This window comes from Meleagris gallopavo, chromosome 15, assembly GCF_905368555.1.
Source record: "Meleagris gallopavo chromosome 15, MGAL_WU_HG_1.1, whole genome shotgun sequence".
NCBI classification, from domain to species: domain Eukaryota; kingdom Metazoa; phylum Chordata; class Aves; order Galliformes; family Phasianidae; genus Meleagris; species Meleagris gallopavo.
Window position 1 is genome coordinate 17,658,196 of NC_139418.1, and position 20,473 is coordinate 17,678,668.

A 20,473-nucleotide genomic window follows, 5' to 3' on the forward strand; every position below is an offset into this window, starting at 1 on the left:
TCGATAAGTCTCGTTCCCAATCACAGAAGATGCGCTGAGGTTTTGATGTCTTATTGGTCGGCCGGCGCGGGGGCGCCATCCCACCGCCCTGCGGCCTGTCCGCGTGGTCCTGCGCGCGCCGAGGCGCGGGGTGTTGCTTTAGCGGGGCGCTGTGCTGGAGCGCGGGAGAAAGCGGGAGACAACGGAAGCAGCCGTTCCAGTTCTGGAGAAGGGTTGGTGCATATAGAAGGCTTTTTGCGTGGTCTTCCCCAGCTTAGCAGCAACTGAAAAAATCTCATTTATTACTGTCTCTTTCCAGCAACAGCTTTGATACTGTTTCTCACGATGTCCTTGTGACAAAGATAAATACGTAGCGCGGTCAGTGATCGGATGGCTGAGCTCTAAGGGCTTTGGTCCTTCTGCGTGACGGCTAGGTGCTGGTGGGACCCCAGAGGGCTCCAAGTTGGCCCAGTTGTTGTCAGCAGTATTAAAATGATTGGGGTGCAGGACTCAAATGCATGCTGCGTAAGTGTGCAGGTGATACTGCATTAAGGGGAGATGCTGACTCCCTCCTGCCTAGAGAGGCCTTGCAGAGAGATCCTGATAAATAGGGCTGGGCAGTCACCAACCACATTAGAAACCAACAGGATCAACTGCTGCACTCTGCACCTAAAACAGAGCAGGCCTGGCTCTGTGTACAGGATGGAGAACCGGAGGCTGAAGTGCAGCCCTTCATGAAGCTCAAGCAACAGCAAGTTGAATTTGAGATGGCAGCTCCTCCAGCAGCCCAAAGGGCCATCTGTGACCCGCAGTGCCCCAGGCCCAGCGCTGCCAGCTGGGCCATGGGATTGTCCTGCTCTGCTTGGTGTGACCTCACCTTAAGCATTGGGCGCACATTCACATGCCACAATATCAGGAGAACATAGAACTATTAAGTGCCCTATTAGAACACTATTAGTGCTCTCTAGATTTTAGTCAGATATGTTGCAAGTTCAGTTGTAGCTTTGACTAAAAATACTGGCAGCTCACATACTTACACAAGATGTAAATAAAAGTTCTTCGTGAGTCTTAGTATTAGGCAAAGAAGTCCAATCAACACACAAAATGCCTATGGCTCATTTCTCATTCCCCTTGCTGTGTCCCAAAACACAATTAAAAGAGACTCCGATTTTTTTCTGAATATAATTTATTTTTTGTTATCCTTACAGTCTCATGCTCTTCATATTTGGGGATGAGCTGTTAGAGTGGTTGTTCTATATTCCAATAATTTGTATTTGATATTTACTTCGTAATTGCATTGCTTTAAGTTTCTAAAATGATTCAGTGAGTGAATTTTAATGAGGCCTATGAAATAATTTTATCAAAGTCGATTTATCTTTCCTTCCCCCCTGTTGCGTGCTATTTTCCTGGCTGGAGATGGCGAAAGTATTCTTAGTGTGCTCTATGAGATCTCAGTAAGAAATATGGAGCTTTCTGCAAAAAAATGCATGAGGTGCTGCTACTGGTTTGTATGCAAAATATTCTTTGTGTCAGGCTCTGGACGTGTGCCACTTGGGCAGCTATGTTCTGGCTGCTTATATGATTGCACTTCTGGAAGTGCATAAGTATGACACGCTGAGCTGTTGGAAGAGAAAACATGGATTTTTCTCATCCCCAACCCGACCGATCTGTGTGAACGCGGTTCCTGCAGCAGCGCTCCGGGCGCTGACGCCCGTGATTCCAACCGCTGAACAGAAGGTGGCGCTGCGAGCTCTCGAAGTGATACGAAAAGACCAGAAGAGGCTTGCGGTGGCGAGGAGTAATTGGTAATTCGATTTCTGAAGACTTGCCTCATGATGAGAGCTCGTAATTCTTTCTGTCATTCCGTTACGTAATAAATGCATCTTTTAAATGACACCCAAGGCTGACTTTTAGAGCAGGAGAATAATTAAATACTCTGCATGAAACAGATAATAGCTGGAAGCTTCTTGCTGTGTCACTGTGCAGCTATCTGGCTGGGTTTGGCTCTCATCCCTCATAGAAACGTGGTAATAAAACCAATGAAAGTCAATACCTATCCATTGTACCAATGTGTTGCATTAAAAAGATTCAATTTTTCAAAGTTAAAAACTTCAAAAGTATAACCATCCCTCAGTAAAATCAAAAGCAAACGGTTTTTACAAACAATCAACTGCCTTGCTAGACAGGGAATTTGAGCCATTGGCAGATATTTCAACCATAGTTAGAAAATCTTGACTTCTTAATTACTTAAATTTAGTTTCTTTATTTTGCTTCTCTTAAGCTGCACTTTTGAATTTTTTTTTTTTTAAATCAAGTATGAGTAGAGGTTGTTTTTATAATTTTACACTGGAAAACCTTCAAGTAATAAAAGCTTTTCTTCCATGGTGCCTGTATTCTCTGTGCAGCACAGTTATGCAGCTCCTGCCATTGCCTGCCAGTTTGCCAGAACATTGTTAAGATGACAGCTTGGAAATCATGTGATCCTAAAATGAAAGGAAACCATTTATTCTTAATTTGCACCAAGATTGAAGATTAAATTCTCACAAACTATGAACAGGTTTAAAGAGACAGGAGATTGTCTAACAGGAGTGAGAAAGGTTACCAAGAAATCTGTATCAGCTCTGTGATGCAGTTGTTGAGGTCTTGAGCAGGGAACTTTTGTTCTTTGAGAGTATCTTCTCAAACTTTTCATCCCATGGAGACAGCCATTTCTTTCCACTAGCATTCTTACATGCAGAAATGAGTTGAATTGAAATTGACTAATTGACTAATCAACTGAAATTTGATGGCAACTTCTTCAGAAGTACAAGCTTTATTATGTACATGTGACTTAGTAGGGCCTTCAGGAGGCTCTGCTCCCTGATGTTGCCAGGCACAGAGGTCAGACTGGCTGGCCTGCAGTTCATTGGAGTTTTTTCCCCCCCTTTCTTATGTTTTCCCCCTTTCCAATCAGTGAGAACTTCAAACTGCCACGACCTTTCAAATATGATGGCTAACAGCTTGGCAGCTTCATCCACCAGTTCCCTCAGAACTTGGAGATGGATCTCAGCAAGTCCCATGGACTTGTGCACCTTCAGGTTCTTTAGATGGTCTTGAACATCATCTTCACTTAGAGCAGGTAGATTTATCTTCTCCAAGTTCTTATCATTGCTTTCTCCAACTTGGGTGATGTGGCTAGAGCCTTATTGGTGAAGACTGAGGCAATCTAGTCATTGAGCACTTCAGCCTTCTTTGTATCCCCCACGACAAGGCTTTCAGTTTCCTTCCAGAGAGGGCCCACATCCTGTCTAGCTTTCTTTTTATCACTGATTTACCTGTAGAATTTCTTCTTGTTCCCCTTGATGTCCCTAGCTAGATTTAATTCTGTCTGGGTTTTGCTTTCCTAACCTGATCCCTGGCTGCTCAGACAACTCCTTTGCTGTCATCCAAGTTAACTTGTTAACTTGTTCTTCCTCCTTCCACTCCCTGTAGAATTTCTTTAATTTCTTTTTGAGCCAAAGTCAATCCAGGAGCTCATTGTTGATCCACAGAGGCCTCCTAGAATTCTCACCTGCCTGCCTTTTTCTTGGGATGCACTGCTTCCGGGCTTGGAGGAGATGGCCCTTGAATACCAACCAGCTTTTTTGGGCCCATCTTGCCTCTAAGGCTTTCCTTCTGTGTCACCCTGCTAAGCAGCTCCCTGAAAAGTTCAAAGTCTGCTCTCCTTGAGTGCGGAGTAGCAAGCTCACTGCACATCTTTGACACCCTAAGGATTGCAAATGCCACCATTTCATGGTCCCTATAGCCAACGCTTTCCTTGAGCTTCACATTACTCACCAGCTCCTCCTCCTTGGTGAGGACAAGGCCCAGCATAGCTCCTTTTCTCAGGTGTTGCTGTACTACTCAGAAGAGGAAGTTATCATCATCACATTGCAGGAACCTCTTTGATTTCTGGTGCACCGCTGAGATGTCCTTTCAACAGATACTGGGGTTGTTGAAGTCCCCCATGAGGACCATGTTTTGTGCATGCAAAGCTGCTCCTATCTGTTTATGGAGGGACTCATCCACTTGGCGTTCCTAATCAGGTGACGTTTAGCAGACTTTTGCGTGTCAGTCATTGTCAAAACAGCAGTCCAGTTCCAAAGTGATGTATAATCACCCAGCTGTTAACATTCAGCCCTCTCGTTAGTAAATAAGTCAAAGAAGCACTAGATTTATGATTGAAAAAACTAACCTGCTTATTCTGTTGGAGTATGAGAAGTGGGTGAAGAGCTCACATTAGAAATCAGACGCTGTACAGGTGCAGAAGTAGGTCTGCTAACAAGAATGGCATCAATGAAAGCTTCTCTAATCTGTGCTAAAACATATCTGCCCTTGTTCTTAAGGGCATTAATGCAACTTCAGTGTTGTAGCTTCATAGTTTTGGCATGCTAAAATTGTAAAAATGGTGAAAAAATCCAGAACAAAATGGGGAATATTTGGAAAACAGAAGAGTGCATATCATATAAGAATGATAGGTTGCTTAACATATTACTAACAGATGGAGTTGCTGAACTGTGGGAGAATTACTTGCAAATAAGTAGAAAGAGAGAACTTGCATCCAGGAATCCTAGCATAATTTCTTTGAGAGATGTGTTATTATGTTATTTTTTAATGTTTTTTGAAATATTAATATATATAATATAATACTGTGCCAGTTTTTAAGAACGAGCAAGAGAGCTTCCTTGGCTGACAGTTATCTTAAGCTGTCAGTAGACTCCAGATCCCGGCATAAGATCCCTGCTTTAATCATGGGTCAGTTTTTTTTTTTTTGGAGGGGTGGGCAGGATCAGTTGCTTTTAAACTGTATTTTGTTCTTTGAGATCATAGGTTTAGTCAATGAAATTGTTTTTGAAGAGTCATATGCATACATTTCTGCAAGGGGGCTGAATTTCAGATTTCATTCACCTTACACAACATTAAATTTAACCACCCTTTTTTAGGCACCTTCTGTGGTTAAACAAAAGAATATTGCTCGTAGCTGTTTAATTGCTGTTGAAAGAAACTAGTTATTCAAGAGGACAGTTTAAAGTACATGTTTACCAAGTTCAACAGCCAAATGCAGTTCACTATTTGAATCAACAGTGTGTGATAAACTGCTGGTGCATCAATTGCCACCAAGTACTCAGGCAGTCAGTAAGGGTAGTCAGAGGACAGGATAACCAAAAAGGTATATGGCTCATTTGGTAAGCTAAGCTTATTAAAATGAAATATAAAGCTGTACGTGTGAGCAGAAAGGTGGTCCACATCTGTAAAAGGGTGGGGGGGAGTATTCTGGGATGCATTGACAGTGGAAAGGATGTGGGAGGTATGCGTACAAATAAGAGAAAAGTATTTTTCTCCAAAGGCTGCTCTTGGAATTCATATGTAGATAGCATAATCTTTGGTATGTTTAACCAGAAATAAAGAGCAAGGAAAACATTTTACTTCTGTCCAAAATTGTAGCAGTTTGTCTCAAAGCCTGGGTCCTATTCAGATAACTTTAACTTTTAATCCTCACATTCTCTTTCCAGAGAATTATAGCCTAATTTATATTGGGGAAAGTTTGGGGTCATCTCATCTAACCCCTGAGCGGAGTAGGGTCAACTGTAAAGCAAGATTCAGCTTAAAATTTATACCTTCATTTAACAAGGTGTGACTTTAATTCTAATTATGTGTTTTAGTTTTTCTCCAACAGAATTGTTATTGGGATGGAGAAGTGCTGCATGGAGCCTCTAGCAAAAGTAGGTCTGTCATGGTGTAGAACAGAATTAGTGATCATTAGTCTGTGCATGAAGATGAAACTTCGGACTATGCAGTTCCTGTGTATAGCACTGCTAATTCTTGTGTTCTTGATGCAGTTGTTTGAGGTAGCACAGTGCAGGAGAGAAGTAGCAGAGCCATTCTGGGAATGTGGAATGGAAGACTGGGAATGAGAGGAAGGTTGATAGAGCATCTGAAGCAAGCAGCACTAAGGCCTAGTTTAGTTAAGGTTACACATTTTACAATTCATATACTTCATGTTTAAGGTAGTCTCACTGTTAAGAAGCTTTTTTCATATTGCTAGAACTCCAGAGACCTTCACACGTAGCTATAACAACTCTTGTGATTTGTCTTTTTGATCACTCCTCTGGAACTGGAATATTTTCTGGTTATATGTAGAATATGATGTAGTACAGTTAGAAAGTAAAAGAGCAATAAAGAAATATCTTAGAGTAACGTAACTTATCAGTGGTAGTTGTAACTGCTACATAAAGGTGGTGCTAGAACCACAATGCCAGAAGAGGCAATAGCAGCTAAGAACTTACAATAAGTTGTCTTTTTTTAAAGTATAGAAATAGAAAAGCATCTCATGATTCAGAAAATACTGTGAGAGAATTGGACTGTAATATTATAACGTGATGAAAAGTACAGCAATAATAGTGGGAAGCAAAGTCTTTAGCTATGCCAAATAAGCACAAGCCTAAACGCAGCAGCTATAAACACAGAAACAAAGGAAAAACTGCTCACCATCAGAAGGCCTCATGCAGGCAGAAATCTTCAGTAGGATCCCTATGGCTCTGCTGCCAACCCTTAAATATTGGCTCCACTCCTTCCTATCACTCAGGTACATTGCATACACCTGAGCTCCCCTGGGTTGGCCCTGCCTTCCACCAGGTGTTCAATCACTATTTCAGGCTGTGACTTAGCACTTCTGCTACATGGACCTATTGTTTTCTTCATTTGCACATGTATATTAAGTTGGGGGAATGTTTCATAAACCAAATAATGTGTTACGGTGCAGCTCAGTAAGCTTTAAATCTCATCAGTAATAATAACTTAATTGGTATTAAGCCAATAGCTGAAATAATTTCTTCTCTGATTCAAAGTAGGTGGCTTTTCTTTTGTCTATACTTTTCTCTCTCTGTTTTCTTGCTTTAATGCTGAATTCCAGGAAATCAGTCTGTGACTCAAGCAGTACAGTGCTATGACATCAGAGTAGACTCTGTTGTCAGTAATTGTCTTCTTTTTCTCTCTCCTTCTTGGATCTGAATTGCTTTCTTGGAAGCTTAATTGAGATGAAGTGACATAAAGTGCTTCTGAGGACCCTAGAGCCCTTCAACAGAAGTATTTGCTGTGCGTGAATCACTTATTTGTGTCTGAGAAATCTGTTTACTTTTACCATTTATTTTCTGTTTTGAAGATATTTTATTGATTTGCAGTTTCTGGGGAGCTTGAATTTAGTATCAGCTATGCCTGCATAACTAGCCCAAGGGCTCTGAAGAAATTCAGCATGTGCTGTTTGCTCGCTGTACTTTCCAGTTAAGGCCCTTAGTATCACAATTAAACTGTAAAGAACTGTGCAGTGTTGCAGTGATTCTGTTGTTCACGAGCAGTGACATTATTGTTAAAACTGCAGTTTCTGTCTTAATAGAGAATGGATTTGCTCTCTTTTCAAGATTTCAAGGCACCTATTTTAAGCAATCTTTAAAAACCACGCTTAGGCTGAATGCTAAGAACTGGGTTAGTTTGACTAGATTGTTTTGTGTGCAGCTAGGCATCTTGGCAGCCACTGAAGAGAAGAGAGACTAGCGACAATACGTTCAGTGTTCATCTTTATCTTGCAGGTGAACAGTAGGACTCTGTGAAGATGAGACTGTAGTAGCCCACTTGCTACTGAGATACTGCAGCTGTGTTTCTACTGGTGCAGCCATCCAACAGAGCCCTGTGCGTTGCTGGAAAGGTTAGTCCTACACCTTCCATCCTAGTTTTGATGCTCCTGACTGTAAATCTAGATGGTGACGAAGGAACTGCTTGAGCTGAAAATCCATTGATATTTTTTCACGATGTCAGTGGAATCAGCACAAGAGTGAGGGCAGTGACTGTGGGAAAGCAGACCCACTCCTTTTATTATTTGTGTAAATTTAAGTTGTAACACATAAAACCTATTGATATGCAATGATTTTTCTCCTCTCCCTTTAGGAATTGAAAACATACTGGTTTAGATTGCTGCTAGTTTCCTCACACATCAGGGCTTCACTACTGAGCAAGTCAGTGTGAGTTTCCAATGCCAGGAAACATTAAAAAAAAAAAATAATAATAAAATCCTTTCAGCAGAGCCTTATTTGTATTTGGTCTGTCCAGGCATTTTTCCCCATTTTTCTTCATATTTACACAGAATCACAGAATCGTAGGGGTTGGAAGGGACCTCCAGAAATCGAGTCCAACCCCCTGCCAAAGCAGGTTCCCTACACCAGTCACACAAGTCGGTGTCCAGGTGGGTCTCGAATATCTCCAGAGAAGGAGACTCCACCACCTCCCTGGGCAGCCTGTTCCAGCGCTCCATCACCTCACCGTGAAGAAGTTCTTGTGGACATTTGTGCGGAACTTCCTATGCTGCAGTTTCTGGCCATTTCCCCTTGTCCTGTCTCCACACACTGCTGAAAACAGTCTGGCCTCACCACTCTGCCCCCACACCTCAGATATTTATGGACCTGGCTCAGGTCCCCTCTCAGTCGTCTTTTCTCAAGGCTAAACAGACCCAGTTCACTCAGCCTTTCTTCATAGGGGAGATGCTCCAGGCCCTTCACCATCTTTGCGGCCCTCCGCTGGACTCTTTCCAAGAGATCCCTGTCTTTTTTGTACTGGGGAGCCCAGAACTGGACACAGTACTCCAGATGAGGCCTTGCCAGGGCAGAGTAGAGGGGGAGGATCATCTCCCTCGACCTGCTGGACACGCTCTTCTTAATGCACCCCAGAATGCCATTGGCCTTTTTGGCCATGAGGGCACACACACAAGGGCATAGTTTCCATTTTAGAAAGGAAGAGCATGTTTCCTGGTGATAGTCAGTCCATTATCATGTTTTAAGGCAGTAGCATTGTGTACAGATTGGAAGAGTAATTTTGGCCTTACAAAATAAATAAATGACTAGTACCCACATCATCTCCTGACTGCAAGAGGGAATTGTGATTGCTCAGCATATCGCAAAATTGGAATGCTTATTAGTGTTTCCATTTTGCATCTCTGTTACTGAGTAAGTATAATTAATAGAAAATATGTCATCCTTAACTTGATCTTTTCAAATAAAACATAATATTTATCCAATATTCCTTTGACCTGGAGCATTTAATGTTTTCTGCATACTTCATTAAGGAAAAAGCAACTATAAAACACTTTTAAATCATTTCCCCAGTAAAAGAATGTGTGACTCTTCTGCATAACAGAAGAAGGTAATGAAGGCACTGTACAAATTAAAACTGTATATATTAGAAAATTAAAATAAAAACAGATATGGGTATTTGTTAAAAAAAAAAAAAAAAAAAGATAGTTCCTAAGATACTAAAGGTGCTAGCACCCTGGGTACCCTGGTAGAAGTTGTTTTGAAAACTTATCTTAATCTGGTCTTGGGAACTATAGTCAGGTTGTGAGAGTTGATGAGCATCACCAGTTCTCAAAAGCAAGAATCTTACATGCGAGCAAGATAGAATGATAAGACACAACAAGGTCATTTTGTTGGTGTTGTGGTTTTTTGTTTTTTGTTTTTTTTTTGTTTTTGTTTTTGTTTTTTGTTTTTGTTTTGTTGGTTTTCAATATCCAGAGTTTAAAAAAAAAAAAAAAAAGTTTGGCAGATAAGAAAATGGAGAATACTTGGGAAATTTTTGAGGTGGAACTTTTGGGCTCTGTGCAGGAAATACAAAAAGAGGAAATGTGATAAGAAGAAACTTGAGTAAAACTTGATGCATTGGAAGCATTTGGGATGACTAGAACAACCATCGTGATTTGTGAAAAAATTTTAGTTCAGAAAATGCCAAGTAACAGGTTTGATGAGCAAAGCAGGAATTATGCAAGAAATGGCTTTGCGTGATATTTGATAGCCTGGAACTACTTTGTGTTAGACAAGTCTTTTTAGCCTGAAGCAGTAAAGCTGTTTGATCATTCACGTGGCTCGGACGCTAGATTGGAACACAGAACATGAGTTTGGGTGCAGATGCTGTGCACCAGCTTGTTTGGGTTTAGGTCAGTTGAACAGTCTTGTAGTTACAGAGAAACAAAATGCATATAATCACATAATCACATAATGGCTGAGGTCGGAATCCTCATTTATAGCCTTATTTGTGTCAAGAGAATACTGCTGGCTTATGGCTCACCTTCATGTCCACCAGATCCTCTTACGCAGAGTTGCTTTCCAGCTGGGTGACTGTCAGCCTGTACTGGTACATGCCTTAAGAAAATAGTGCTCTTTCTATTTCATAAGCCCATCATTAGAATAAAATTTCAAAGTGTTTTTTAACAGGGTAAGTTCTAATGCGATGGTGATAAAATTAATTTTAATTGACTTTCCTGCGTAGTTACAATTACTTCTCAAATTTTATCAGTTCTTTTGAAACTTTATGATTTGTAAGCCTTGCTTGAATTATGAATTTCTGGGATGCTGAATATATTCAGGTAAACAGCAATTCTAAATTACAAAGCTAATTACACTAGAATTCCTTGCTTTTTAACTGAGTTGTACCGATTCAGATGGAAGATAAAGTTGAGCACATGCAGGCTTCTGCTGTGTTGATGGATTCTGCAAAAGAGGTTTCTGTTGTCACTGGATCTGATAAAAACTGTAAAATTTATTTCCTTGATGTAAGAGTGTATCATGTTAAGCATCCTGAGGAAAACGAAGTTAAATATTACTAAACTATGTTCTGCACATAATTGACTTTGTTTTCTTTAATTGAGGGAATGATGCTGTTCTCAAATAGAATTTAGTACTTCAGAATTGTCTGGTGGTAGTCATATTGCAATGGATTAGAAAGTCAAAGAAACCAAACAGTGATTTCTACGATGTAATCTATGTAATCTATTTCTGGTTAATTTCTACAGTTCACCAGATATTGGAGTGCTAAGGACCTTCAGTTTAATTGGTGTTTTAACTCCAGCGCTTATATGTTGTGTTAGTTCAAGACATTGAAATACTTAGCTTCATAATTTCAGTAATACATGCTTGTAAACTGTTTTCAGAGTTTCATGACACTCGGTGATGAGAGGCGTTCCTCAGGGATTGGTGTTGGGACCGGTGCTATTTAATGTCTCTGTAGGGGACATGGACAGTGGGATCAAGTGCGCCCTCAGCAAGTTTGCAGATGACCCCAAGCTGAGTGGTACAGCTGACACTAGAGAGAAGGGATGCTATCCAGAGATAGGCTTGAGAGGTGAGCATCATGAAGTTCAGCAAGGCCAAGTGCAGGGTCCTGCACCTGGGTCAGGGCAATCCCAAGCACAGATACAGATTGAGCAGAGAATGGCTTTTGAGAGCCCTGAGGAGAAGGATTTGGGACTGTTGATTGATGAAAGATTGAACACGAGCTGGCAATGTAGCCAGAAGGCCAATCATATCCTGGCTGCATCAAGAGAAGTGTGACCAGCAGGGTAGGGGAGGTGATTCTGCCCCTCTGCTCTGCTCTGCTCTCTCGAGACCTCATCTGGAGCACTGCGTCCGGTGCTGGAGCCCCCAGCACAAGGAGGACATGGAGTTGTCCAGAGGAGGGCTGTGATGATGATCAGAGGGCCGGAGCACCTCCTCTGCGAGGACAGGCTGAGAGAGCTGGGGCTTCGCAGCCTGGAGAGGAGAAGGCTGCAGGGAGACCTCATAGTGGTCTACCAGTACCTGAAGGGGCCGACAGGAGAGCTGGGGAGGGACTTCTTGTAAGGGCAGGTAGTGACAGGACAAGGGGAAACGGCTTTAAACTGGAACAGGGTAGATTTAGACTGGATATTAGGAAGAAGATCTGTCCTGTGAGGGTGGTGAGATGCTGGAACAGTGTGTGTGTTTGTGTGTATATAAAATTATATACATACAATTTATTATATGTATATTGTAATATATATATATTATTATAGTCAGGGTACATAAGTGAGAAGATTCTATATTCAAAGGCAAAGAGGAGATTTTTTGTACTCCCTGAAGCAGTGCTTTCCAGCTCTAATTAAAAGCTGAAACTGGATCAGGTACATGTATTCTTGCTTAGTAATTTACAGTTTTTCTAGAAGTTCCAGTTCAAGGAATGTTGGTGTCCCATCCTCAACCTCCTGGCCACTCTACAGAAGCAAGTTATAAGAGGTCTGTTGGAATGCACCTCACCTAATTAGTTCAGTTTAACAGACAAATCAAATTAATAGCTAGCAGAGAGACCCAAAGAGAAATGATTTTAAGAGTCTAGAGTTTTTGGTGAATGGCAGGTACAATAAATAGTGATGACTAAGCTGTATCCAGACAGTTTGGACAGTTTATAAATGGAGAAGTCATCATTGGTAACATGTCACAAGAATGTAAACACATTATTTATTTGAGGAACATTTAATTAAACTGGAAGGTAATGGAAGATAGAGCATTCAGCTCCTGCTATTAAGGAAAGTAGTCTGTGGCTTAGATGAGTTGTTACTGGGGTGAAAAAATGGCTTTATATTTTTTCAGGACACAATATGAAAGTGCTATATAACATTTGAAAGTGGCACGGATTACTGTGATATGACCTTCAGAATTTTTGTTATGCAGAGTGGATTTTTAGATTGTACATCCAAAAGCAATACATTCTGGTGGCCTGTATGAAGAATTTGGGTTACTGTAGCTTAAATAAAAAAGCTTGACAAATTCAAAAAAATCAGCGGTGGAACAATAGGATACATAGCCTGTTACCTTGTGTCAGTGTGTGTTTTGGGAATGATGGGCAGTTCTTGGTAGGTGTGACATCTTGTTAATATACTCTGTTGTGTCATTGTGTGTTGTCTGTTAAAGTACTGTTGTGGCTCCCTAGAAAGACTTGTCATATTTTTTCCTGTTTTGTTTTGTTTTTAATGAAGGTAACATAGATGGATGTGCTGTTTGTCAACTAGAGATTTATTGTGCTACACGTTGCTGCTGTTGGGCAGTTATGTGTTTTGTATTCAGTAGACGTTGCCATGCATTTTTCAGAGGCATAATTTTTAAAAACAGTGGTGACTGGAAGTTAACTGAGCAAGACCTTCAAGATTATTTAGCACTTGGATGCCGTGAAGTGAGTGAATGTCAGTTTTCTTCCTGGACTGGGCTGTAATTTATTTTTTGTCCAGCTGAAATCTCTGACAGTTGTGTTATGCAGTGAGTACTGCTGATCCTTACTTTAGGAACATTTTGCTTATTTAAACAAATGTTGTTCTGTGCACTGACTTCAGAAAGTCCAGTTGAAGACAGCTCTTTCCATTTTGCATTACACAGTAACTTATATAGTCTTCCCAGTTCCTCGATTGTCACTGTATTTTCCAGTAAATGGAGCAATATGGACTTTACCTGTGAAACATCTCTGCTGCTTTTGACCTAACTCATTCCTCCCATTTAGTATGGTAACCCCAGACATAAAGTTAAGGCCATCCATAGATGATAGTGAAAGGGAATGCATGACAATCTCTCAGAAATAAAATTAAGAATCGTTTGGGGCTGGGGAAATATGACAGAAGTTGGTAGCATTCAGATAGATGCATTGTTTGGAAAACTGAGTGGAGCATACTAAACCAGCTGAAAGTGTTTAGTAGCAGTTGTAATCCAAAGCTAGATTTCTTACTGTGTGCAGTGTGAGCATTTTTGCACAAGCAATTACCTGTTTTCAGGAGAAGGTACTGAAATGTAGAAGCACACTTCTGTGTCCTGTTTCAAATGTGAAATAATGAAGACCAAATATGAGGGAAGAGTTGAACAACTTGTAGATGCTGTCTTTTTTTAATTCATTGATATAAATTATGATCATCCTTTTTATACTCAAGTGAGATGGGAGAAAATAAACTACATAATAATGTCTTACAGTAAGTTCCTGGAAATGAGAGGTTATAGGATAATTCAGAACGGGGCATGTATTTTATAAATGTATGTCTTGAAACAACCTTTAAACAATAAAAAGTTAACTAAAGCAAATCAGCTCTAGGATATCAGAAAGTTTCTTGATCACTTCTTTGACAAAACTGTAGTGTGTAGGTGGGCTGCCCAGTGGAGTGTCTTGGAATCAGACTTCAGGTCACTGACACAAAGCATTGTACTCTAAGCTGTCCTGGTGTGTGATGTCAAGGACAGAAAGGAGATAGGATCCCATATTTGCATTCATCTCTTTGTCTCCCCAAAAAATGTTAGAATTAGGTTGTGGAAGACATACTGTCCGGATCATTTTTTCCCACTATAGCAGAAGGGACATCTTTAGGTCTCCCCTTGTTCTGAAGAAAACTGCTTCTGAGATGATCAGAAGTTTAATAGCCTCTGACAGGCCTATTCTTATGCACTTTTGCTTTGAATGTTTGTTATTTCTCATCTCTGCTTACAATTCTTGAGTTCATTTTTAGTTCTGAGTCTTTTGTATTCTGTAACATCCCTGATGATGTGTTTCTCAATCTGCTATAGCGTTTCCTGATGTTGTGTTTTCCAGACTAAACATGAATAATGAACATTTCGTGTTACTGCTGTTTTCTGCCCTGCAGATGCTACTTTCGTTTAGCACTTTGCAGATTATAAACACTGATGTCAGATTACAGTACCAGTCAGTGGGAGCTGCAGTATGGGTCCTTGCTAGTTGGTTATAGAATAATATGGATAGCGTAAACATGTTTCTTCTTTTAATACTGTCATCTTACAGATCTGTTTGTCTCTTATCTTAGTTTAGGTAAAACTTTTCAGAAGAAGCATTTGGCTTCTGTTCATAGCATCTCCTCCAGTGAGCAGGTAATTTGTAATGTAGCACCTATGTGCTACCTACCTGAACAGCAAAGATAAAATTCCATGCAGTAACAATAACTTCCGGATTAGGTAAGAACTACTTCAGTTTTTCCTAGAAAATATGCAGAAATAAGAGTGTTTAAAATTTTTGTCATGAAAAGCATGTGCTGCTACATGCATATGTATAGGCTTGTGAAATGTCATACCGGTTCCGAGAGTTGTCAGCTGAGTATTTTACACTTGCTGATTTCAATATTGGTTTGTGGTTTTTGAAAAGGTTACAAATTCAGGGTAAAAACAGCCACTCCAATGTGACTGACAGGTTCTTGATTAATAAAGCCTCGGACTGAAATTTCCAAGAAGGGTGGATCTGCTATTGGCAGAATGAACGTGGCTGAATTTTATGGGATGGATGGAAGGATGTTTTTCCATTGCTCTTGCTTAAGATAACTGTGAAAATAGTACTACTAATACATACTGGAAATGCAGTAAGATTTTAATAGAAGCATATGCAGCTTCTCCAGACTGTGAGCTGCCTACCCCCTTTGGGAAAGCTTCTGCCTTTGTCTGACATCTTGTTTAGCACTGATAACACTAGAGAGTCCAATTAAAGTATTTCAAGAAGACATCCTCATACAAGACTGCACTGATTGTCCACTAATGTGTATTGAGCTTTAGCTAAATACAGCCTCGGGTGCTGTGCTGGAAAGCAGAAAAGCTTGCTGTCCGAGCTCTTAATTCCTTTTATATTGATTTGGCTACTAATGATATAACCTTCTACTCTAATTAACTGACATCTGCATTAGGCTGAACAAGAGCCTTCTGCTTGAAGCTTTCCACTTGTTTGTGTTATGAAATGTGTCCTTCTTTTATATTTGATTTTGTCCAGATTAGCTCATTCTGTGCAAAATAGATCATCTAAGCAATGACTTTACTTTCAAGTAACTTGTAAAGCAAGTTTGTTCTTCCTGCTGTTGACGTTCCTACCCGTGTGCCCAGGACTTATCTTGCCAGTGTGTCTGGCCAGGGCTGGTTCACTGACTGGATGCCTGCCTTTCTAATCCTTCTCAATGGATTATTTGTCCCTTTTACTGATTTGAGGCTAGGTGAAAATTCAAAAAAAAAGGTGGGGTATGAAGACCTGAAGATGAGTGAGTCATTTTCTGTATATGAGGACATGAAACATTCATCAGATGTGAATGACATTTAGCTGAAGTTGAACAAATATAATGGAAAGTTTTTGAAGATACATAGGATTTTGATTTAGGAAAGAAGTACAACAATGTACTAAAATCACTATGCATAGTGTAGCGATTGCAATATATGCTTGGTTGATATTAGACAGACAATGTACTGAATTCTGAAGCCAGCCTGCAGTAGTATCCAGCACAAGGGGACTAAGGGAGTTGGGGGAAAGAGGCAGTCCTGTTGAGAGCTGATGCAGTCTCCAGCCTCTCTACTGGGAATGACATTTGGGTAGAAATAACTCTGAAGTCTAAAATGAGCACAACACAGAGCAACTGACTCAAACCCATACTTCAGTTTGCGTTTACTCCCAGAGTCTTTACTCTAATTCATATGTGGAGGGAGGAGGGATCTTTTCATCTCTTCCTCCTCCCTCAAGCATCTGGCCTTGTTCAAGAGCTCAGAACAGAAGAATACAATAAGGGTGTTTCATCGGCGAAGGGGATTTTCTATTCCTTTCGGAAACTTTGCCTCTTCTACTGGGAAAGTCATCTAACGTGCACGAGAGTCTTGACACATTAAAGGTGCTGTGCTTGATGCTGCTTCTACTTAAGTGGAGTTTGTTTCTGAGGAATATCAAAGATCAGCCGTAACTTGTTGCAGAAGGTTTTGTAACCCTTGGCAGGACGTGTTCCCCAGTTAGCTAAGTCCTGTGACAGTGGGAGGTGATACGATTGAGCTGAGTTTTGAACACTGTATTTGTGTTTGTTTACAACGTACCAGATTATCTAAAATTCATTCATCTTAAAAGTATAACTGAATTACGTTACCAAGTACGCAGACCGTTTGTCCTTGTATCTGTGTCATTGCTGATTGAGGACTTTATCAGAACTGAAATGTGTAAGATGTTAAAACAGTGTGCTCAATTAAATCTTGGAAATGCTATGTCTTAATTCAAGCAAAAGGCTTCTGAATTTAAAAATACATGCTTAAAAATCTGAATTGAAGCACAGGCTTAGGTAGATAACTGAGTAATGCTGTGCTATCATGAATTATTACGGGATTTCTGATGAGATCTGCTAATTAGCTGAGATCTGTGCCTGATTTATCAGGTAAAAAAGTTAACTTGGTGATGCTTGAGAACAGAGGCTAATCTTGAGTTTCTAGTGTTAGCATTTCAGTCCCGTAAGAGGGAATCCATATCCTATGTGGTATGAATGCAGCAGAGGTGTTAGTGACAGACAACGTTCTAGTAAGTCCCTGCATAACAAGTCATAATCTCTCTGCCTTGGAGCCTTTCTGTGTTTAAAATGAGTACAAAATTTGCATCTGCACCGTGATTTGCAGTTCCTTTTAGAAATATGCATATTTAGAAAGAGGTCTTCAGCTCACTAAGAAGGTGCTTCTGATGTGATACCATTGGAGCTCCAAGCTGGATGTAGAATAGCAACAGGTCATGTAGTATATTTGAAGATCTAGACTATTTGTGCAATAAAAGGCAAAGGCATTTGATACTGTCTCCCACGACATCCTTATAACAAAGCTGAGGAAGTGTGGGATAGACGAGTGGACAGTAAGGTGGGTTGAGAACTGGCTGACTGGCAGAGCGCAGAGGGTTGTCGTTGGTGGTGCAGAGTCTGGCTGGAGACCTGTAACCAGTGGTGCCCCCCAGGGGTCTGTGCTGGGTCCGGTCTTGTTCAACATCTTCATCAATGACCTTGATGAGGGGACAGTGGCCACCCTCAGCAAGTTTGCTGATTATACGAAATTGGGAGGATTGGCTGACACGCCTGAAGGCTGTGCTGCCATTCAGCGAGACCTGGACAGGCTGGAGAGCTGGGCAGGAAGAGACCGGATGAGGTTCAACAAAAGCAAGCGTAGGGTCTGACACCTAGGGAGAAATAATTGCATGCACCAATACAGGCTGGGGGATGAGCTGCTGGAGAGGAGCTCTGCAGAGAGGGACCTGGGCGTCCTGGTGGACGACAGGTTGGCCATGAGCCAGCAGTGTGCCCTCGTGGCCAAAAAGGCCAATGGCATTCTGGGGTGCATTAAGAAGAGCGTGTCCAGCAGGTCGAGGGAGGTGATCCTCCCCCTCTACTCTGCCCTGGCAAGGCCTCATCTGGAGTACTGTGTCCAGTTCTGGGCTCCCCAGTACAAAAAAGACAGGGATCTCTTGGAAAGAGTCCAGCGGAGGGCCGCAAAGATGGTGAAGGGCCTGGAGCATCTCCCCTATGAAGAAAGGCTGAGTGAACTGGGTTGTGGAGTCTCCTTCTCTGGAGATATTCAAGTCTCGCCTGGATGCCTACCTGTGCGACCTGGTGTAGGGAACCTGCTTTGGCAGGGGGTTGGTCTCGATGATCTCTAGAGGTCCCTTCCAACCCCTACAATTCTGTGATTCTGTGATTCTGTGATTCTGTGAAAGATTTTGTAAAAGATTGGATTGAAGATGAGAAATCTCTTAATAGGTTCTGCAAGAACTTTCATAAAATAACCAGTTTTTTTATGATTTGAAATTATGGAAGTGAAATTCAAAGAGCTTAAGGGTGGAAGAATTAGCTACTAATCGAATATTTCTACAAAAAGACTGAGCAATTTCTGTTTTACAGCCCTGAAGATATAATGGAGCCCTGGGGATTTCTGCCACAACAAGCTCTGAGAGCTGCTAGCACTTAGCAAAATTGACTTCAGTTTACGAAAAAAAAAAAAAAAAAAAGAGCAAGCAGGAAAGAAAAAAGCTGTTTGAGAGGCTGCTGGACAAATAACTGTATAAATGGTTTAAGACATTTCAGCTCCTAGAAGAGGGTCTCAGTGACCTATAATATCAGTATGTAATGGGCAAGCATAAATGGAAGGCAACTTAATTTAAGTGCTAGAATGGTGGGGGGGAAAAAGAGTGAAAAGGAGGAGAGTAGAAAAAGTGCTGTAGCACTTTGCTTACCCTTATTAAAACATTTCTTTAACTTAGTGTATATGGCTCTGCAAACACAGTACATGCTATGGCATTAATAGGAGTTAAGAGAACAGAATTATGCTCTGTGCATGATCTGTAATATTTACATGCTCCACTACAAGGAAACATTTACCTATATTCAGACTCAGATTCCAGGGACTTTTGAGTCGTTTTCCTGAAGTCCTAGGTAAAAAGAAGCACTGAATTATAACCCCATGGTTCTTCAACTACATAGCCTTTTTTGAATAGCCCTGGTAAAAATCTCAGATAGGTGATTCTAAACTACCATGTAGATTAGAAGTCCTTTTGGTTTCTCATAGTGTCATTTTCACAGGAGTAAACACATTGTATTATGTTCAACTTATGGCCCTTGAATTCTAGATGTTTTATAAGTGGGGGCTTAAGGGAGATAATCACCTTTTTTGGTAGTGCCACAAAAATACCCAATATTATAAGAACAAAACCAGAAAAATCAAAATGGAACAAACGTTGAGGAAAACAGTTTTGAAAACTATTTGCTCTTTTTGGAGATTTAAGAATGCAAGGAACCTTCTGTGTCACCAAATCCAATCTCCTGTTATCACAGTCAAAACCTCATACATGTAATTTATCACATACTTGTTTTTCTGAGGGTAAATGTGCTACGATTTATATGTCTCACAATAACTGAATAAATGTTTTTATTTCAGTGGGACTTAAATTTGTCACTTGTGGATGCCAAGGGAATTTACCCGCTACAGCAACTCCAGCATTATAAAACAGCCTGCAGCTTTTTCTAGATGAACATGTCACTGCAAATCAACAAACTTTAATTTTGGCTCTCTGTATGTGTTGCCATGCGCATTCCTCCATGACCAAATGCCAAAAAGCTAAGAGTAGGAATAAATATGGTTTCAAATACAAAGCAGTTGGAAAACACTTCCGTTTTCTTTATCTGCGTAGTATACTGGAACGAGTACACTGGAGGGAATATGCTAACATCTCTAGCTCAGTTTTTAACGTGAATATGAATAATCTCATGGCCCAGTGTGGAATGCTAGATGACTGTGGCGGGAGGAAGAAAACAGAAGCCTCAAGCAGCAGTTCAATAATAAAGTGTTAGGGCTTGCACTTTCTCCAAGGGGACGTACATACATACAGAGTATATATGTGTGTGTTGTATAACAACGTTGTCATTAAAAAAACAGGTAAATAGTGCCAGCTGCTCTAACCCTTTATTGCTTTTCTAGAATTTTGTTTTTTATGTTGCTCAGACATTGCTGAGATATAATTCAATTCAAGACTAATTTACTAATTAATTATAATTCAGTCAGATAATCAATAGAACATTTCTCTGTTGTCTTTCTACAAGCAGAGATAACTGTAATCTTTTCCTGCATTCTCATGAAGCTCATTAGCAATTGCTGTTTTAAATTCCTTCTAGAGGCTCCAACCTACGTCTCAGCTCTTCAAACATTTAGTTGTATGAACTTGGTAAAAACAAAGCCAAGGATGATTATCTGTATCAGGATAAGTCATTTGAATGAGCTCAATAAAATCTGTCATTGGATGGGGAGAGGGGAACAGCTGCCAAAGGTCATGCCTCTCAGGAAAACAGGTGGGACCAGTAAGAAGAAAATATGAGCCAAAAATCACACAAAGAGTTATCATCTACTAG

At 40.6% G+C, this 20,473-nt stretch overlaps 1 long non-coding RNA gene across 2 annotated transcripts; it reads left to right on the forward strand.

Moving 5' to 3' along the window:
• Positions 1-7: 7 nt before the first annotated feature.
• Positions 8-19,720, forward strand: LOC146543361 (uncharacterized). Of its 2 annotated transcripts, none has more exons than XR_014886657.1 (3): positions 8-212; positions 7,584-7,699; positions 18,473-19,720. It is a non-coding gene; the product is annotated as an uncharacterized LOC146543361 (long non-coding RNA). The 2 variants fall into 2 exon arrangements; XR_014886656.1 differs by having other exon boundaries at positions 58-212; positions 19,506-19,720.
• The last annotated feature ends 753 nt before the right edge of the window (positions 19,721-20,473 follow it).